This window comes from Anomaloglossus baeobatrachus, chromosome 5 (genome assembly GCF_048569485.1).
Source record: "Anomaloglossus baeobatrachus isolate aAnoBae1 chromosome 5, aAnoBae1.hap1, whole genome shotgun sequence".
In the NCBI taxonomy this organism is placed as follows: Eukaryota; Metazoa; Chordata; class Amphibia; order Anura; family Aromobatidae; genus Anomaloglossus; species Anomaloglossus baeobatrachus.
The window spans coordinates 573991761-574010645 of NC_134357.1; the positions used below are offsets into that span (position 1 = coordinate 573991761).

An 18885-nucleotide genomic window follows, 5' to 3' on the forward strand; every position below is an offset into this window, starting at 1 on the left:
GCCGCATTCATCTTTCCTTCAATTGCAACCAGTCATCCAGTCCCTGCAGCTGCAAAACACCCCAAAGCATGATGCTGCCACCACCATATCTCACTGTGGGTATTGTATTGGGCAGTTGATGAGCAGTGCCTGGTTTTCTCCACACATACCGCTTAGAATTATCACCAAAAAGTTCTATCTTCGTCTCATCAGACCAGAAAATCATATTTCTCATAGTCTGGGAGTCCTTCATGTGTTTTTTTGCAAACTCATTGCGTGCTTTCATATGTCTTTCACTGAGGAGAGGCTTCTGTCGGGCCTCTCTGCCATAAAGGCTTGGCTGGTGGACGTCTGCAGCGATAGTTGACTTTGTGGACTTTTCTTTCATCTCCCTACTGCATCTCTGGATCTCAGCCATTATGATCTTGGAGTACTTCTTTACCTCTCTCACCAAGACTCTTCTCCCACGATTGCTCAGTTTGTCTGGACAGCCAGGTCTAGAAAGAGTCCTGGTGGTCCCAAACTTCTTCCATTTAAGGATTATGGAGGCCACTGTGCTCTTAGGAACATTGAGTACTGCAGAAATTCTTTTGTAACCTTGGCCAGAGCTGTGCTTTGCCACAATTCTGTCTCTGAGCTCCTTGTCAGTCTGACATGCACTGTGAGGTCTTATATAGACAGGTGTGTGCCTTTCCAAATGAAGTCCTATCAGTTTAATGAAACACAGCTGGACTTCAATGAAGAAGTAGAACCATCTCAAGGAGGATCATAAGGAAATGGACAGCATGCGACTTAAATATGAGTGTCTGAGCAAAGGGTCTGAATACTTATGACCATGTGATTTAATTTTTTCTTGTTTAAAAAATGTGGAAAAATTCCTACATTTCTGGTTTTTTTTCTGTCAAGATGGGGTGCAGAGTGTACATTAATGAGAAAAAAAAATAACTTTTTTGAATTTACCAAATGGCTGCAATGAAACAAAGAGTACATCAAGACCAGCCAGTACATCCTTGGTTCTCTCTGAGAAACCTTCCCGAAAAGTGTCTTCTAGTGCTTGATCATTCCATCTTAATTGAGAAGCGAGGGCGCAGAAATGAACTGCATACTGACCCACAGTCAGAACTCCTTGACACAAATGCAGAAGAGAGGACTCAGCCGTGATGACCCGAACCGGTTCCTCCAAAACTCTCCGGAAGGACTACAGAAATTTCAACAAGTCAGTAGTAATTGGGTCATTTCTTTCCCACAGGGAACAAACCCAGGCAAGAGCCTCTCCACCGAGGTGCGACATCAGAAACGTCACTTTGGACTGGTCTGAAGAAAACAATTGACCCAACAGCTTAAAGTGTAGGGTGCACTGGTTGATGAAACCTCGGCATTGGTTGGGATCCAGCAACGTACTGCCAGTATAGCACTGCCTTTACTTCATATAGCAAAGTCCTGTTGGTTGATTCTCTTTGAGATTCCTCTCTCAAAAGCTTTTGTTATGAAGAGAGCAAATTTTGTTTTACTTATAGAAAAAGCATCCATAGTTGTAATCCCTTAGTGTACGGGGTTGGAGAGACTATTCTGAGCTTCCTTATAGTCATCCCTGTTTTGGATGACTATTACAACCTCCTTTGTCAGATAATAGTTACTATATCTGAATCATTGCATAATGATTTTAGGGCGACCTTTTCTTTTTTTATTTAGGTTATTTTGGGTATATGGGAATGTAAATGTGATGCTACTACCAGGGGGAGCTGGTACTCAGACAGTATGTAGTGCTTCTAAGTAAAGTTAGGCAGAAGTTCACTAGAGGTCATTAGCATCCATGGAGGGATGCAATAGAATAGTTGATCAAGCCGAAAGTGAGTCCCGGGAAGTCACGTAGGTACAGAGGGATAAGCGGAACCAGAGTCAAGGGAGAGCTGAGGGTCGGAAAGCCAGGAGGTATCGTCAGGAGCTGGAGGGGAGCAGAGCCGTAGTTAGAGAGCAAGCCAGGGTCTTAAACCAAGAGGACAAGTTAGTATACAGGAGGGACTGGAGACGGAATAACAAAGCAGAGAGCGGGTTAGGGAGACAGGGAGGTAAGACAAGACAGGAAGGATGGACGTCAGGGAAAGGAGAAATAGGTATTGGGCAGGATCAGAACAGACTCACAGGAACCAGAAGCACACACTGCAGAGCAGGAACTATTCACTGTCGTACCAAGATAAATAGTTGCAAGATAAGGCAGTGTGACCCCAGAAATGAGGCACGACAGAATAGACTCCTCCCATTGGACCTAACCCCGGAGACTGCAGACAGCAGGAAACACACACATACAATGCCTCTCCACAAGCAGAGTCATATGCGAATCATGACAGTAATATTTCTGATTTTATTGAACTCTTCAAGTCCAGAAAAGTGTCCAAAAAATGACCCTGGCATTCAAGGGGCTTAAAGCTCAATTTTGGAAAAACATTAATACGTAGTTCTGTATAATATAGAAATTATAAAATCCATAAAGACTCAACAAGACCCCTATGAAGCTAACCCCCGCCTTTGGAAACAAGTAACTAAAAAGAATCCTCTAGCAGATATTAGGCCAATCTCAACTTGAATGCACAAGAATGCAGAAAAGGACAGATTTATAACCAGTAGAAATAAGATCAGCAGTTGAATAGAAAAATAGCAGATACATTCAAATCTTTTGTTTCCCCTTATAGAAAATAAGTAAGGTTTTATGAACAGCGTTGATATAATAGAGAGAAAATTCATGTTTTCAAGTTTGTGATAATAAAGTGGAGAATGCAAAGCATCGTTCTGCATCAGTGGGTGACGACCGGTGTCCTGCCTAATGGATATGGGCCAAATAGATGAAAATATCTATGAAATGTCTCCTATCTATGAACAGATAAAATTGTGATAGGAAAGATGACGTAATATCTCCCGCCTGGGACCTCCAGGTGTAAAAATATTGTAAAAATTGTGACTCTCATAATTTTCTAAGACTTAAGGGTACTTTACACGTTGCGATATCGGTATCGATATCGCTAGCGAGCGTACCCACCCCTGTCGGTTGTGCGACACGGGCAAAACGCTTCCCGTGGCGCACAACATCGCTTACACCCGTCACACGTCTGGACAGCGAATCGCCTCCTTTCTAAGGGGGCGGTTCGTGCGGCGTCACAGCGGCGTCACACGGCAGCCATCCAATAGAAGCAGAGGGGCGGTGATGAGCGGGCGGAAGATCCCGTCCACCTTCTTCCTTCCTCATTGCCGGTGGACGCAGGTACGGTGATGTTCCTCGTTCCTGCGGTGTCACACGTAGCGATGTGTGATGCCGCAGGAATGACGTACAACATCGTACCTGCAGCAGCAACGATATTAAGGAAAGGAGCGACGTGTCACCAATCAACGATTTTTGACGTTTTTGCGATCGTTGGTGTCACGCGCTGCGATGTCGCTAACGGCGCCGGATGTGCGTCACTAACGACGTGACCCCGACGATATGTTGTTAGCAATGTCGCAGCGTGTAAAGCACCCTTTAGACACATACTATAGATATGTTAATTCCATCCCTGTTATGAGTTACCAGAGGGAAAGTATTTGGGTGTAACTTGTGTTAACTTGCGTTAATAAAAAGCTAATGTTAATTATGATCTTCATTGGAAGATAGGAACATTGCTGTATAGGATTATTCTACGTTCCATTGAAGTCCTTCCCTCCAGAAATCAGAAGTAATTTCTGTGACCCAGGTTCAGTAATTTCCCTTTTTGTTATACCCTTTTAAGCCTGCTTTACACGTTACGATTTCGCTTACGATATCATATGCGATCGTAACCGCCCCCATCGTATGTGCGGCACGTTCAATTTGTTGAATGTGCCGCACATACGAGTAACCCCCTCGTCACACGTACTTACCCGTCCATACAACCTCGATGTGGGCGGCGAACGTCCACTTCCTGGAGTGGGAGGGACGTTCGGCGTCACATCGACGTCACGTGGCAGCCGGCCAATCGAAGCGGAGGGGCGGAGATGAGCGGGACGTAAACATCCCGCCCACCTCCTTCCTTCCGCATTACCGCAGGTAAAATCTGTTCATCGTTCTGCGATGTGTGCTACCCCGGGTACCATGAACAATCTGACGTTCAATTCATGAGAAATGAACGACGTGCGTACGATGAACGTTTTACCGTTCAATCGCAATTGCACGTAGCTGTTACACACTGCAATGTACCTTTCGATGCCGGATGTGCGTCACTTACGACGTGACCCCGCCGACACATTGTAAGATACATTGCAGCATGTAAAGTGTCGCGGGTGGAGGGGACGCGCTCACCACGCTCGGGTCCGGGGCTTCTGCTGCTGCTGCTCGGTGGCTCGAGCGGTGGGCCGGACCCAGGGACTCGAGCAGCGCTCCTCACCCGTGAGTGAAAAGGGATGGTTTGTTTGGGGAGATTGTTCGTGATGCCACCCACGGGACGTGGTGATGATGGCACCACCGCTGCTGGTGACGGGGATCCCGGGAGAGATGGTAGGGAGCAGCTAGGATGTTGTCCCCTCCGTGGGTAGGGGATTGGTGATCCCGGGGCCCGGTGGTGTAACGGGGAGGCTGGATGGCTGGGGTGCAGGGTTGCAGGGACAGCGCGGCGCGGTGCCGGACGGCAATGGTGTACTCACTCAGACAATCACTGACAGATTAATTTATAACATAGTGTAGGGACCCCCCTATAGAGATTTGCCGTGTCGGGGCAGGGGGGCTCAAATCATTGATCAATAATTTGCAAAAAATCTCATTGAATTGTTACAGTAGGAATGAATTTGTGAATTTTACACTTTTTATTTTTTCATTGTTGCATGCCATTCATGAGCAGTGCTGGTTCCCCTCTTCTTTGTGCTTACTGGTCAGTGGTTGACCGCCACCTTGCTGTGCACGCCCAGTGTGGTTTGCAAATTCCTTCTGTTGCCATCAAAATTCATGTTGGTGCCTGTTCACACACAGCCACCGCCCCCTGGTCCATAGGCATCATTATTTAAGCACCACCTGCCTGAGGCTGTTCCGCCCTTCATCCATGCTTGCTGGTCTGGCACTGTGAGGGCCAGTTCTGACATTGTGCTGGTGTGTGTAGTTCTGCCACACACACTGGCACCTGGGCTGCCTTTATTCACAGTTGTCAGTCCTTGCAGCATGGGAGCGGTTCTGACATTCCCCGGGTAAGTGGTGTTCTTATATGGTCCTGTTCAAGTCATTATATGAGACCTTATGGTACGATATTAATTTATAACATAGTGTAGGGACCCCTCTATAGAGATTTGCCGTGACGGGGCAGGGGGGCTCAAATCATTGATCAATAATTTGCAAAAAATCTCATTGAATTGTTACAGTAGGAATGAATTTGTGAATTTTACACTTTTTATTTTTTCATTGTTGCATGCCATTCATGAGCAGTGCTGGCTCCTATCTTCTTTTCAATCACTGACAGAGTCTCTGGTAAACCAAAACGGCCGGATGGACGGGTCCCGCACCGGCTGCAGTGTTGTTGTTGTGCTCTCCCTGGACGGCTGATGGTGGCTGTCTTTCCCTGCACCTGTTAGAATGTTCTGACTCCTGTGGTTGCCCACCGGTAGTCCGCTTCCCGGCGTATATGTGCCGTAGGAGCCCGTTTTGCCCGCAGGCGCTGGCCCTTGGATCTCTAGCCTGTGGTGGTGGCTGTATATCCTCCCGGTGTGGACTGTTGCCTTCTGTCGGGACTTGGTTGCTGGGGAACCCCAGGGGATCCTGTCACACTCGGATTTGACTATTGACGGCGGCTCCAAGCCTGGTCGGGGTCCGATGGCCCTGCCTGTGTGCTTAGTTTCACTCCGCTCCCCGGTTCGGTACCGGTGGGCCAACGCCCGACCCCGGTCCTTACGGCTTTGCAGAGTTTTACCAACTCCTGCAGACGGGCTTCGACCCAGACACTTGCAGTTTCGTGACCTCTCACTTTCACCTCCTAAACTCATCCACTGCTTTTTCCCGCCTCAAGGCCTGTGTACTCCTTGGTGGGTGGGGCCAACCGCCTGGCTCCGCCCCACCTGGTGTGGACATCAGACCCTGGAGGGAGGCAACAAGGGTTTTTGTCTGACTGTTGTAACTGTCTAGGGTGGGGGGTGTGTATGGTGTTATGTATGTGACTACCTGGCTAGTCCAGGGCGTCACACTCCCCCTTGGTAAAATGCAGACCGTCCGCGGGCTGCCCGTCTATCACTGGTTTTATTTTTGTTTCTGCAAAAGATAATTTAACATATGAACATTCAACATAAGCATCTTTAGAAATCTTCCCTCACGGGAGGCATGGTACTTTAACGTTTCAAACGGCAACATTTTTTTAAAACGGATGGGTTCATGGTTATCCGCTCTCCCACCCAAATAACCTGATCCTTGATGCTGCCCCTAAGAAACGGGGAGCACCCCTTTACCCCCAGTCCTGGTCCAGGTTACCCGAGCGGGAACGGGTACGGTGTCTCGCACCCGGCTGTCACTTCAGGGGACCCCACGTCCAGGGGACCCCTGACCCCCGGAGGATGGCCACCGGTCCTGGTTGTGGCTGGACCCCAGCCTGCTCCGCTGCGGGTCCCTCCTCCAATCTGCCTCTCCGGAGGCGGCACGGAACGGAAAACCGGCCCACAAATTATTTACAAACCCACAAGTTCTTGGGAGGCCTGCTAGTTCTCGGCCATGTTCATGAGCAGTTTCTCATGTGGGCAGTACAGACACAGAGAGTCCCTCCGGGGACAACTTGCCGGCAACGGCCGGGATATTTAACTGGTTGCTGATCAGGTGAAACTTCGGTTTGATTTAGTGTTGATTCAACGGAAAAACAAAGTGCTGAGGGTCCCAACGGGGACAACTTTGTTGCAACGGAGGGCCGCTGCCTTTACTTGAGGTCACACTCATCAAGGACCTCCTCCAGATCGACATCCAGACGGCACGGTGGAGGAGGGGGCTGGGGCCGCATCTGCACACCGCGGATTTCCCTCTGTTTCACGTATAGGGCATACCAGCCCCTCTCCCCGCAATGTCGGGTGTAGGTCACCAGGTCGCCTGGCAACAGATCGCAACCTGGGTGGCCCGTTGGGAGATGCGAGTTCACGTCGTGGCGAGCCACAAACACTTCGGCCTCCAGGCCCGGTTCATGGATAAAGCCGAACCCCCTTCGCGGGTCAAACTTCCTGACTTGGCCCTCGCAGATCGGGCCCCGCACCCGGAAGGTGGCGTGCCGTAGGTGGTCCTTCTCCCGTATAGTATGGGCCACCACGTCGGCTCTCTTTTGCTCCCTGGCGGCTATCTCCTAGCCCAACGGGTTCAACTGTTTGTCCCAGTACAGGGTGTTGGCATACCCTTGCGCTCGGGTCGGGCCCCGCTGGATTGCCCCCACGCCGGCTACAACCAGCACTCTCTTTGGGGGTCCAGCGGTGACGTGGCCTGAGGTGCTGCCCTGCAGCGACGACCCGCCTCAGCCGAGGCAGGGAGTTCAGGGACTGATGGCCTCACCGGTTGGGCCTTCGGGCCCGCAGCAGCCGGTTCTTCTGCGGCCGGGCGGACTGCCGGGGCTGGGTCATCTATGGGTGCGGCCACTTCCGGGGCCGACGGCTTCGCTTCACGGACGGGCACCTCCGAAGGGACCTTCCACGGCAGTGGAATCGGTGCGGGCCGTCTCCGGTTAACGCCCACAGGCCGGTCCTCTAGGGCGGACGAGTTAGATTCCGCTACCGATGTTGGGGGTAGCGGACCGAGTGGAGGGGCAACAGCAACCGGTACGGATGGCGGGGGAGACAGGAGGGTGAGCAGACGCAGACCGGGCCCCTCAGCCGCAGCAGCCGGTCCTTCTCGGACACAGGGGCGTGGGTCGCTTACCCGCTCTTCCAACACTGCCTCCACCTCGCCTCTCCGCACGACCGCCGCCACTTCCTCCATCTCGACCACCCAGCGCTCCATCAAGAACCGGACCTGGGTCTGTAGGCGGCAGCACATTTGTGCGGTTCGGGCTTCCACCCACGCCGCCGTTCCTGGCGTGGGCTCGGGAATTTCGGCATCACCGGACGGGACTGACATGCTTGCTGGCAGGCTTCCAGGAACCAGATATGTTGCAGGGTCCTGGCGTCCCTGTTTTTTATGCCCTCGGCTACATTAGGCAGGCCTTCACCTGCCCCCCTTGGTTCTTTCTAGCACTTCCTCTTTGGGGGCGGGGCTTCGCTTTCGCGCCTTCCCTGCTCAGGGAATACGCTCGAGCGGGAAATCTTGGCGCCAAAGATGGCGGCGCTTCAAATTTTTTGTCCGGACGCCGCTGGCGAGGACTGCAAGGCGCACTTCTACCGGTAGGTAGATCGGTTCTATCCTGTTCGTGACGCCAAGTTGTCGCTGGCGGAGGGGACGCGCTCGCCACGCTCAAGTCCGGGGCTTCTGCTGCTGCTGCTTGGTGGCTCGAGCGGTGGGCCGGACCCGGGGACTCGAGCAGCGCTCCTCACCCGTGAGTGAAAAGGGATGGTTTGTTTGGGGAGATTGTTCGTGACGCCACCCACGGGACATGGTGATAATGGCACCACCGCTGCTGGTGACGGGGATCCCGGGAGAGATGGTAGGGAGCAGCTAGGATGTTGTCCCCTCCGTGGGTAGGGGGTTGGTGATCCCGGGGCCCGGTGGTGTAACGGGGAGGCTGGATGGCTGGGGTGCAGGGACAGCGCGGCGCGGTGCCGGACGGCACAGGTGTACTCACTCAGACAATCACTGACAGAGTCTCTGGTAAACCAAAATGGCCGGATGGACGGGTCCCGCAGCCGGCTGCAGTGTTGTTGTTGTGCTCTCCCCGGACGGCTCACGGTGGCTGTCTTTCCCTGCACCTGTTAGAATGTTCTGACTCCTGTGGTTGCCCACCAGTAGTCCGCTCCCCAGCATATAGGTGCCATAGGAGCCCGTTTTGTCCGCAGGCGCTGGCCCTTGGATCTCTAGCCTATGGCGGTGGCTGTATATCCTCCCGGTGTGGACTGTTGCCTTCTGTCGGGACTTGGTTGCTGGGGAACCCCTGGGGTTCCTGTCACACTCGGATTTGACTATTGACGGCGGCTCCAAGCCTGGTCGGGGTCCGATGGCCCTGCCTGTGTGCTTAGCTTCACTCTGCTCCCCGGTTCGGTACCGGCGGGCCAACGCCCGACCCCGGTCCTTACGGCTTTGCAGAGTTCCACCAACTCCTGCAGACGGCCACCACCATCTGCCAACCTTGCTGTCAGTGCCTGGGCTCCGACCCAGACACTTGCAGTTTCGTGACCTCTCACTTTCACCTCCTAAACTCATCCACTGCTTTTTCCCGCCTCCAGGCCTGTGTATTCCTCGGTGGGTGGGGCCAACCGCCTGGCTCCGCCCCACCTGGTGTGGACATCAGACCCTGGAGGGAGGCAACAAGGGTTTTTGTCTGACTGTTGTAACTGTCTAGGGTGGGGGGTGTGTATGTTGTTATGTATGTGACTACCTGGCTAGTCCAGGGCGTCACATAAAGCGGACTTTAATTAATGCAATTTTATATACTGTATTTTTTTGTTTCCCTTTGTAATAGCTTTTGTACCCTGTTTCCCCGAAAATAAGACACTGTCTTATATTTTTTTTTGCCCTGAAAAAAGCACTAGGTCTTATTTTCGGGGGGTGTCTTATTCTCGAGGAGACATGGTTGGGGGTAAGTTTACCCCCCACAAAAAGCAGGTCCCCCATCCCAGGATTGCAATACTTACCAGTCCCGGGTGTCTGTATGGCTCCCAGATCCTCCTGTGATCTCCCATCAGGTATGCTGCATGCCTCCCCTGCGTCTGGCTGACATCAGATCACACACACACACAACCACATCAGTTCTCCCTATGATCTCCCCGCAGCTGTGCTCCCCTGCATCTGGCCGACACTCACACATCAGACAGCATACATTCTCACACATACACACACACACACACACACACACATCACTTTTCCCTGTGCGGTCCCAGCAGCTGTGCTGCACGCCATCCTCCTCTGCTGACACTCACAGATCCGATCGCATACATTCACACACACTTCACTTCTCCCTGTGGGGTCCCAGCAGCTGTGCTCCCCTGCGTCTGGCCGACACTCACACATCAGAGACAGCATACATTCTCACACACACATACACATCACTTCTCCCTGTGCGGTCCCAGCAGCCGTGCTGCACGCCGTCCTGCTCTGCCGACACTCACTGATCCGATCGCATACATTCACAGAAACATACACACTTCACTTCTCCCTGTGCGGTCCCAGCAGCTGTGCTGCACGCCGTCCTCCTCTGCCGACACTCACAGATCCGATCGCATACGTTCACACACACACACATACACACATCACTTCTCCCTGTGCTGCACGCCATCCTCCTCTGCCAACATTCACAGATCCAATCGCATACATTCACACAAACACACACACTTCACACTGTGCGGTCCTAGCAGCTGTGCTGCACGCCGTCCTCCTCTGCCGACGCTCACAGATCCGATCGCATAGACTGCTGAGACCTGAAACCCCAGAGCAGAGGCCCTAGACTGTGTTCCGACCCCCACCCATAATGAACAAGGCCTGCTCAATACCATCTTGCAGGCCTGACAAAAATATGTCTAGTCCAATGTCATTTAAATGTACGCCATCGTTCGACATCAGGGAGGAATTGTCCCCCTCCAATTGCCAGTGTCTAACGACGATCCCTGCCTTAAAACGGACAAAACGCGAAATACACGAATTGAGCGTCCGCCTCGAACGCTCAAGAGCTGCAGCTCCTTAAGCCTCTCACCAAACAGGCCGGGAAACAACCTTGGACCAAACAATGACAAATTCAGGGAAAAAGGCATGAAACTTGTCTACGTCTGATCTCATTGTGGTGATAAGTTCCGCCAAACGGTGGGAACCAAGGTCATTTTCCCCGGCATGAATGACGAGGACCACTGGAGTTAAGGCAGACCTAGCAATCTCCACAACTTCGGGTATAACTTGAGGCCATATGAGACCCCTGATGCCTCTCCAATTAACTTCGAAGCCACGAAAGCCAAGGGCACGTCCTCCAGGTCGATTCTCAGCCCGCTGTCCTGCACAGAAAATATAGTAGTGGCCCAATAACCAAATGACAGGCTTGGCAGCGCCTAAAAGGAGAAAACTGTCAGTGACACATGTACAATAAGGCAAGCCTGTGTAAAAGAAAATTGATTAAAGAAGCAATAATTCTGGTTTAATATATCTCGCAAAACATGCGGAACGCCACCGGCCTATGCGCTGGATGACCTCATTGGGCAATCCCGCCCGGGCGGCCTCAGTCGCCGCCCCAATCCGGAAGGAGTGAGTACCAAATTCACCGGCGGGCAGGCCCAGGAACGTTAAACATTTACGAAAAACAGCTAAAAATTGGAATCTCGTCAGAGGGGAACCATCTTCATGGACTAGGAATGAAGAGTTACCATGGCGCGAAGCGATATAGTTACGGATCAATGTAACAGGGCACACTGGGCCATGAATAGAAAACAAAGATATCCAGCAGCCATTCCCGGTTTGATCAGTCTTAGATTTCCGAATCCTAATCCTTAACCCCCATTACACAATGTGATGTCGTCATGCCGAAGGCCTCCGTGGGTGCCTCCGGTAGGAGGAACCAAGTCGCCAATGCGCAATGCGCCAAAAAAGGCTATAGCAAAAGAAGCAGAGAAAAGAGCAGACTCGAAAGGAGGAGGACAAACGGGGGAGATGTGTTCGATGATACGAGAAAGAAGGCTAAAGGAAACCGGCCTTCTACACTCACTTCTAGGCTGCCCCCTGTCCCGCCCCTTAACTGCTTGCTGGACTATAAAAAACGTAGTAATGTCCGACCAACCTCGTAGTTTGAAATGGAAAGCAAGTCCCAACAGCCGGTTCCACGCTACCGCGCAGGAAGAACCTTTATTGTACAGGTTATACAGGTACTGGCAGGTAACATCCAGTCTGGCAGAATCAGATGTAGAAACCGGGTAATTAGCTGCGAAAACTAGCCATTCCTCCCATGCCTTACCGTAAGCCAGCCAAGTCTTTGGGGCCACTGAAGACGTCACCAACGGCATCAGCTGCATTCCAACAGATCCCATATGCTGGGTGGACACGATATTCCCTCTGGTTGGGCACGAGGACAGAGCTGCTGAAATTTTTGAAATTGAAAACCGGAAAGTGAGTCAGCGATAGCGTTGCACCTGCCAGGCACATGGCGAGCCCTGAACCACATATTGAGCTCCAGGCATCGCAGCACGAAAAATCTAAGTAATTTTAGAACTGGCAAAGAGGATGAAGTCAGATGGTTTATCGCATGCACCACGCACATATTATCAGTCCAGAATAAAATCCGTTTATTTCTGAAGGACGAGCCCCAGATCACGACAGCTGTTACAATAGGAAATAACTCGAGGAGAGTCAGGTTGGACACAAAACCGCTGGCGTGCCAAGATTGAGGCCAATGCTCAGCACACCATTGATCGCCAAAAATAACGCCGAAACCCAACGATCCCGATGCATCAGAAAAAAGTGATAGTTCTTCATTGGAGACAAAGTTATCCTTGGAAACAAGTTTGACCATTGTACCTGTCTAGAAAATCATTCCAGATAAACAAATCAGCTCTCAAGCAGGGGGTAATCCTGATGCGGTGATGAGGAAGGTGAATTCCTTTAGTAGCGAGTGATAACCTCCGAGAAAAAACGTGGCCCTTTGGCATGACACGACAGGCGAATACTAAAAGGCCCAGCAAAGATTGCATCTGACGGAGGGTCACACTACGAACCGAACAAAAACCCATAATCAGCAAGCGCAGCTTTAATACCTTGTCACCCGGGAGGCGGAAAACCATCGCGTTGGAATCTATCTCAATACCGAAAAAAGAAAGAACCGGGAAGGGGCCGACTGTTTTGTCCTTCGACAAAGGGACACCGAATCTGGACATCAAACTGCAAAACGTATCTAATAGAAGCTGGCAATGGGTGGAATCTTGAGGGCCAACAAAAAAGAAGTCGTCAAGATAATGAATAATAGATTGGGAACCGGATTCAACTTTCACAACCCATTCCAAGAAAGAACTGAATAGCTCAAAATAGGAGCAAGAGATTGAGCAGCCCATGGGAAGGCATGTATCGTAGTAGTAAAAAACGTCTACAAAACATCCCAACAGATGGTAGCAATCCGGGTGGACCGGAAGAAGGCGGAAAGCCGACTGAATATCTGACTTGGCCTTCAACAGAGAAGGAGTAAGCCGTTGTAGCAGGGCTGGGGTTCCACGTGGTGTTTGGCGCGCAGGGATAACGTTTATTGAATCAAGCGGCGCCGCTTTGCCTGAGGGACAGGAGAGGCTTGCGGCCGCCGCGTTCACTGGTGGGGCCGGGCGTGTGGGCGTTACAGGGCGTTTTGCGCGCGCACGGCGTGCACGAGGGTCACGAGTACATCAGGCGCGTGACCGTCCCGCACGCATGCGCAGTGGGGTGTTACACGCCGGACTCAGACGCTCCGGAGGGCGGATTAGACGAGCAGGCCGCCTGCCGCCCAGAGCCTGTGTCTGAGCCTCAAGAGGAGGGGAACGCTGCTCACCCAGTATAGCAGCAAGCCACGCGTCTCCCTCCCTCCTGATTTTGTCCCTGACAGCCTGGTCCAGCATGTCGGCCATCTCTCACCGGGAACGTTACTCACAGCAGCGTCCGGATCTCACAAGGTGAGGAGCGACCGGAACCAGGAAGAGGGGGAATATTTATAGGGGAAAGAGTGGGAGCATGGGAACATTCCCATTGGATAACACCCCTGGAAGGGGAGGAGGGAGAATCGGACATGAGAGGGGAACTTAACCCCTTACTACAAGGGCACAGCAGTCAGGGTGCATTCAGTAAAACACTGACATGCCCTGTACATTCACACACACACACACACACACACTTCACTTCTCCCTGTGCGGTCCCAGCAGCTGTGCTGCACGCCGTCCTCCTCTGCCAACACTCACAGATCCGATCGCATACATTCACACAAACACACACGCTTCACTTCTCCCTGTGTGGTCCCAGCAGCTGTGCTGCACGCCGTCCTCCTCTGCCAACAATCACAGATCCGATCGCATACATTCACACACACACACACACACACACACACACACTCTCACACACACACACACTTCACTTCTCCCTGTGCGGCCCCAGCAGCTGTGCTGCACGCCGTCCTCCTCTGCCGACACTCACAGATCCGATCGCATACGTTCACACATACACAGACACACACACACACACATCACTTCTCCCTGTGCGGTCCCAGTAGCTGTGCTGCACACCGTCCTCCTCTGCCAACACTCACAGATCCGATAGCATACATTCACACAAACACACACACTTCACTTTTCACTGTGCGGTCCCAGCAGCTGTGCTGCACGCCGTCCTCCTTTGCCGACACCCACAGATCTGATCGCATACATTCACACACACACACACACACAATATCGAACATACGTGCGTGCACACACAACAGCCGGAGATACCACATGCTTCCGGCCATTTGATCCTTGGCAGGTCCTGGAAGATCACTGCACGCACAGTGCATAGTATCGCCGCCGAGAAGCAGGCGATATTGCTGGATGCTGTAAGTGTGTGCATGCGATCTGTAGTGTGTGTGTGTGTGTCTGTGTATGAGGCCTGGCTGTATGTGTGTGTGAGAGTGAGTGTGATCTGATGTGTGTTCCGCTGCAGGACCTTGATGCACTCACCTGCTCCCGGTCGGCGTATGGTGTGATCGCGGGGTCTTCTTTCTTCTGTCTTCTCTCTTCTGGTGGTGCCCGCTGCCTTTAATGACGTGTCCTGCAGTGTCTTTAACTTTTTCACCGCTGCGTGACACTTCATTATTGACCGCGGCTAGGTCTTATTTTCAGGAGATGTCTTATATTAAAGCTTCCCTAAAAACTCCTGGGAGGTCTTATTTCCAGGGGAGGTCTTATTTTCGGGGAAACACGGTATATTTTTATAAACACTGCCTACTTTTCAGATTAAATTTATAGCAATTAATAGCGTATGGCTTTGGGATGTGGTTTATAGATTAAGAGGAACAAAGCTACCTGTAACGTGTGTCCTATCGACCTGTATAAGCAGAGACCCTGATTCTAGGGATGTGTCATTTACTTGGCTGCTTGCTAAAGTTTTGATAAAAATCAGTTTTATCTGCTTAAGTTCTACCAGTTCTCGAAATACTGCTCTGTGTATAACCTCACCCACACCACTGATTGGCAGCTGTGTACAATGAGCATAGACAGAAAGCTGCCAATCAGGTGAGAGAAGGGTTATACACAGCTTATGGAGATGGAGGATACAGGGCTGCAGGTTTATTAGTTCTCTAGTGATAATCCTCTAACGATAATACTGTTATTTTTATCAAAACTACAGCAAAGCAGCCCAGTAAATGACAAATCATTGGAATCAGAGTCCCTGTCTTTTACGGGTGACAGACAACCCTGTGGTGTCCAACTATAGAAAGCCACAGCGTCTGGCTGTGCAAAATGGTCCCTGACTTTCTATTTTTGCTGCTGTCAGTACTCAGGGTACTAGGTATCTCCTCTGCTGGATTTTCATCCTTTTCCCTTTAGGACCCAGCAGAGCTCCCCTTCCCTTCAGCTGTTAATCATCTGAAATTGCCCTTGGGTTTAAATACTCTCATTTTCCCTGGACTTGTGCTGGTGATATTCAATTCCTTCACAAGCTCTGAATGCAAGCAGGCGGCTTGCATGCATCAGTAGGATTGTTACTGTTCTTTACTGAACTTCTTACTGAGTCGTTTAGAGATGCGTTGTTTGTTGTTTTCCCTTGTTTATTATCCCTGTGTGTCCTTTAGTACCTGGTGAGGTTGACAAAGAGCTCATACCAATTGCTCCCTACGTAGGGTCCAGATCAGGCTCAGCCTAGGGTCAGATATCAGTCTCCCAGCATAGGTGCAGAATGTATCTAGGGCGGTGAGGGAACCCAGGGCCCAGCAGTAGGCACTATCTCCCCCTTTCCTAGACATAGGGTTTCCCTTCCCTTTTGCCGTTCACTTGATACTTCCCTGCACCTAGCATGACACTGTCTTAATGTTATTCTGATTTTTAATTAAGTGGTAAACACAGAATGACAGAATCCATTAAATTCACAAAACCCCAGCATAGGTATCATAAATGTTACTTTCTCTCCAGTCTCCACCAAGAGATAGGCCCCTTTAAGTTCTGGTCTCTTCTACACCCATAATCTAAACTGTAATAAAGGTTTGTGGGCAGAGATAAGAGAACCTGAGTAGTTAGGTTTGATGTTTGTATCAAATACAGACTTTATAAAAAAAAAAAAAATCAGTGTTCGAATTCGGAGATCGGGTTCATTACGTATCCTAACCACTCGATCTATCATCGGTGTGCTCGGGTATTGCGGTGCTCAGCACAGTGCGAGCCACTTGCAGTGTTTGAATGGATTGGATGGAAAGGAAAAAACCCGCCTTCCCTCCCCTGGAAATGCTCTGTTTATGGCTGGATGCATGTGGGCAGAGACCTGAACTGAACAATCAGTGACTTCCAATGGGGTTCAGGACAAGTCCGGTTCCCGAACTGAACTTTATCTAAAGTCCGGCTGAAAAAGCCGAAGCCGAACTTCAACGGGTGCACTTATCTCTATGTGTGGGTAGCCCCACAAAAAAAAATAATCCCTTGGATATCAGACAGATAAAATCCTTTCTTTTTTTTTATTACAACAATTATCCTGTGTAGAGGGATCATTTTTACAACATAAAGGGCCCAATTTATTTGGGAGCCACACCTGATTCATTAAGTGGTGCTTGCCTCTTCATGAATCTGGAGCATTTGACGAGTGGCATGTGCCTCCTTGTGCCATGCTAGAAATATTACTTACATCAAGGACTGGAGGGAGCATCTTAACAACTTCCACATATCTGGGATGCAGTGTGATTCAATTCTCCCCTCACTATTTTGGTGTAAAATGTCTACAGCTCTGCACCAACTCCAGAGGTTCTGAGGCAAAATCATAACATCTAGACAATAGAGAAAGCTAGGCATGAAGAATATATATTTAAAACCATTTATTAACAAAACAACAAGCTTTGAAATGCAATTATATACAATGTGATATACTTCAGAGTTCCTATCTCCAATCTGGGGCTGCGCTTTTTAGTAAATAAAGCAGTGGGCAACCTGAGATTAGTGAATTATCTAAATATAATCCAGTATCAAAACCTTTCACAAATGTTCCTAAAGGCTCTCAAAAAGGCTAACAGTGTGCCAGCTAAAAAAGAAAATGAATATTCACTGCTCCCCACGCCAAAATTCCGCCCACCTCTAGGCAATGAAGCCAGCGCCAACCAAGCAGTAGGCGGTAGTATTAGCATGGGGAGCAGTGAATATTCATTCTCTTTAATATTGGGTACACATGATTGCTAAGCCGCCCGCTTACTGCTATGGCTGGGCGATCACGTGTGTCCCAAACCCATAATCCCGGCTGTGGGGAGCAGTGAATATTCTGGCAGCTTACTGAAAGAAAATGTCCGTAGACCTTGAGAGCTAAGAAGACGTTGTAGACAATCCGTTCCAAGCAAAGACTGAAGTTTATTCTGAGATAGCAACAGAGCAGATAAGACAGGTTATGTGGCAGGATGACACACGCAGGTGTCTTGCAGAACAGCAGAATTAGCAACAGTTGAAGAAGTGTCCCCCGAAAGGCGTGTGGGGGCTTTTATACATGTTAGACAAAGGAGAGCTCATACTGCAGAGAAAGGCGTATACGTTGGAGAACAAAGAATATAATGATACATCATGACATTATTTTCGAGCATTGCAGTAAAAACCTATTGGATTCCTATGCGCCTCCATGATACTTTTCACTAGTTCAGCCGTGTCGTCATTGCTGACATTTCTGATCCCTGAAGGCGCCTCTACTTCACATAACTCTTCACACACTGACAACTCTATTGACAACTTAATTTCTTTATCAATTCAATACACCTGCTATTCATGACGACACATCACCATCTATCAACTGACGCAATTGTATTCTTCTATTCGATTTAACCTTTTTTGGACCTTTTCTTATACTTGCTAATTACACTGTTGTCATCTCTGTCTCCTCTCTGGGGGGGAGAACTCTAGCCAGTGCATCTCATTAGCTGCAAAGTTAGTTTGCTCAAGTCTTCCCAAGATGGCTATTAGATACAACATGGCTGCTCAGCATATTATGGCTGACTATTCTCTAACATGTACGTCTGCGTGTAACTGAGGGCACATGGCAGTAATGTCATGCGCTTCTCCGCTTACATGCTGAAGTCACTTGCCAGTATCAGATGACAACACTGTGCACCAGGAGAGCGGAGGGATGGGGAGTATAATATTTTCTTATGTGTGCAGCGTGATGGGGAAATATATACCAGCATGGACCCATGATGAGGGCTATATATACAAGAATGGGGACATATATACTAGGACAAGAATCATATATACCAGGATGGGATAAATATGGGCAACATATATACCAGGATGGATATACAGTATACACAAGGATGGGAGACACATCAACAGTACCTGTAAGGGGTAAGGGGCATGGGGCCCAGGATGGGTGACATCAGTACAGAATTAGGGGATTTTATCCCAGTAACAGTGTCAGCAGCAGATCCCCCCCTCCATAACAGTGCGTGATGACCACATTTTTTGTGTCAATCTTTTTCCCTATATTCCTCCTTCAAAACCTAGGTGTGTCTTATGGTACAAAAAATACAATAAGTTTAAAAAGAAATAAAATGGTTCTTTTCCTCACAAATTCTTACTTGAGCAATTGTAGCCAATCTTTTTTATAAAACCCTTTGAATTATAGTACATCATGATGGCTTCTCCGGTGTGACTCATCGGACAACAGGATCTGAT

General features: G+C 49.9%; 1 protein-coding gene across 1 annotated transcript in view; it reads right to left on the reverse strand.

Annotated features, from left to right (window-relative positions):
- Positions 1-18885, reverse strand: part of LOC142313083 (uncharacterized) — a 102645-nt gene that overhangs the window by 33864 nt on the left and 49896 nt on the right. The gene's annotated exons all lie outside the window — the stretch shown is intronic.